This window comes from Limulus polyphemus, unplaced genomic scaffold, assembly GCF_000517525.1.
Source record: "Limulus polyphemus unplaced genomic scaffold, Limulus_polyphemus-2.1.2 Scaffold5488, whole genome shotgun sequence".
NCBI lineage: Eukaryota > Metazoa > Arthropoda > Merostomata > Xiphosura > Limulidae > Limulus > Limulus polyphemus.
The window spans coordinates 63,605-66,563 of NW_013671098.1; the positions used below are offsets into that span (position 1 = coordinate 63,605).

A 2,959-nucleotide genomic window follows, 5' to 3' on the forward strand; every position below is an offset into this window, starting at 1 on the left:
ACGTGAGGTTTAGGTGGTTCGTTTAACTATTATACATGATGCTACGTTTTTTGGGGGGTGGTTAATGAAAGTGTTCCAAAAGGCAACATTAATTTCTTGATGACCTAATATATATTTTTAATTTGTAATCCTTTATTTTGCCTTAACTTTAGCAACAATATAAAAGTTCTTGTTTTAAGTATTTTTTTTAATTTTACTAGGAGTTTCTATTCTAGTTGTTTGAAGTTTGCTATCACTTGCAGTATTTCTTTACAGAACTACCTTTGAGATAAAGTGATCAATCAACACTTGTTACAAGTGAAAATCAATACATGCAACATCATTACTCTCTGAATTCGTTACTCAACAAAGGTGATTTTTTAACTTTAGAATCTATCAATCATAATGTATTGGGCTATGATCCTACAGTCAGATCCTATATTAAAGCCTAATTTTTTTCTTTCTCTCTATTCCTAACAGGTAGCAAAAACATACCACGCATTGTGAAGTATAAAAAATATCATGACAAACATACTAACGCTCGTTATTCAAATTGTTTTGTAGAGCCTTCACATCGAGTTTTTAAGCATTGACAACACCATTCAACTTCATACTTAAAACTTCAATGCAACAATTTTACACTAGTCTTCAGTAAAAAGTAAACTCACTAATGTACACTCAGTATGAGCTTTCTTAATTTACGTACAAATTGGTGGCTGGGTTTCCTGATTTTGGGAGAAATAACTCTGTGGTTGTGTTGGTATGGGTCCACATGGCGTTGATGGAGCACTAGGCTGTTGTTGCTGGGAAGAAGGTGGCACAGTCTGGGGAGGATGCTGGATGGTGCTGTTGGGAGAAGCAGCTCCCGCTGAACAACCAGAAAAAGTTATTCCAAAAATTATACGCACTGTTTAAAACAATCATTTTGGAGTCTACTGTACACAAAACATACAACATTTCAAAGTTTTACTAACCATCTACTGTACACAAAATATACAACAGTTCAAAGTTTTACTAACCATCTACTGTACACAGAACATGTAACATTTCAACATTTTAATAACCGTCTACTGTACACAAAACATACAACAGTTCAAAGTTTTACTAACCATCCACTGTACACAAAACATACAACAGTTCAAAGTTTTACTAACCATCTACTGTACACAAAACATACAACAGTTTGAGGTGAGCATGTGTTTGTTGAGCAAAATAGTAGGATTCTCAAAAACTTTAGTGGGAGAGTGTGGATGTATAAAAGTGCTTGTTGGGTTAAAAAGTAATCTGAGAATACTTAAGTGAGATATTGAGGATGTGTGGCATATGTATACATGTTTGTTAGTCTAAAGAGTTGTCACCTGACAATGTTTAGTTGAGGTACTGTGGATGTCTAGAGTTTAAGACATTTAACTGGAAAGTGAAATGTTAAAAACTTATACAATTTTAAGCTATTTTGGATTTAATTATTAAAATTCTATTAATTCACAAAGACACAACTTCTACAATATTTCCAAGTACTATTTTATGATGCTAAGTTTACAGATATGAATAGGATCCATGAAAGTATATTCACAAAGTCTAGTACTGTTTGGTTTTACGTACTACACATGGCTGTGACTTTTATTTTCTGCAGGCATATTCCTTCAAGAATTCCATTTTTGTACTTGGCAGAAAAGTAAGGTTCACATTCCATAAGTCTTAATATCAATTATTAGAAATGATGCAATGAAACTTCTTTTTCTGCCAGGAGAAGGACATCAAACTACAGGTTATTTTACTCCCATCATACTGCTCCCAACCAGCAGTATCTGAGATGGCTGGTTGATTTCAGGAAGAGATAATTATTAAAATTAGATATATTTACTAAATGACTAACTACCAACTAGCAGGATCCTAGATAACCAAAAGATTTTACAGATAGGAAATAATTAAAATGGTTTCACTACTGGTACAACCAACATCAGTGACATGATGTTTTTTTTAGTATTAACCTGATAATTCTATGTTACATGATTTATAAAGCTTTTCAAAATTACCATAAACAAAAGAAACAATTTGTTGAGATTGAAGCAAATATATTAACATAATTAAGAACAAGTACAATAAAACTGACCAGCAGCTTGATGAACAACAGCTCGGCCAAAAGGATCAGACTGAGACTGTGGTGGATGGTGTTGTACAGTTTGTGGTCCTGCATGTTGGAGGGCCGGTACCCCACTCGGTCCACATTCCAGCTTTCCATACTCGTTTTTCACTAGCCGATTTTCTGTTCCTCCAAAGACAGTAACTGCTTGCTGTTGGCCTTGATGTGGGATCACACACGATTCTTCTTGTCAGATCAAAAGTTTGTTACAGAAAAACAATCTAATTTCTTACATTTATAAATGAAACACTGGTCAGCGAAAAAATCCAATAGGCTGAGCCTGGGAGAAATGTTAACAATGTATTAGAAAACTTGCATTCAGTTATTTTACCACCTGATAATTACTAAACCAATTTCTTACCTCATACATTATAGTATCTAGGTTTCTACTAGTGATCTCCACTTATCAAAAGTGGAGATCTCTAGCAGAAACGTAGGAACTGATAACTTAGGAAGAAAAGTGGAGATTGCTAGCAGAAACCTAGCTACTGATAACTTAGGAAGAAAAGTGGAGATTGCTAGCAGAAACCTAGCTACTGATAACTTAGGAAGAGAAGTGTAGATCTCTAGCAGAAACGTAGGAACGGGTAACTTTAGGAAGAAAAGTGGAGATTGTTAGCAGAAACCTAGGAACTGATAACTTGGGAAGATAAGTGGAGATCGCTAGCAGAAACCTAGGAACTGATAACTTGGGAAGATAAGTGGAGATCGCTAGCAGAAACCTAGGAACTGATAACTTAAAAAGATAAGTGGAGATCACTAGTGGAAACCTAGGAACTGATAACTTAAAAACTAGCAGAAATGTAGGAACTGATAACTTAGGAAGCCAATCTCCAC

General features: G+C 34.7%; 1 protein-coding gene across 2 annotated transcripts in view; it reads right to left on the reverse strand.

Annotated features, from left to right (window-relative positions):
• Positions 1-2,530, reverse strand: part of LOC106472645 (mothers against decapentaplegic homolog 4-like) — a 32,598-nt gene extending 30,068 nt beyond the window's left edge. For both annotated transcript variants that reach the window (XM_022401200.1, XM_022401199.1), the window contains exons 1-2: positions 2,093-2,530; positions 686-847 (exon numbers count right to left, since the gene is read on the reverse strand). The gene's annotated coding sequence lies outside the window, so the exon portion shown is untranslated. The remainder of the gene's footprint in view (positions 1-685; positions 848-2,092) is intronic.
• Between the last annotated feature and the right edge of the window lie 429 nt (positions 2,531-2,959).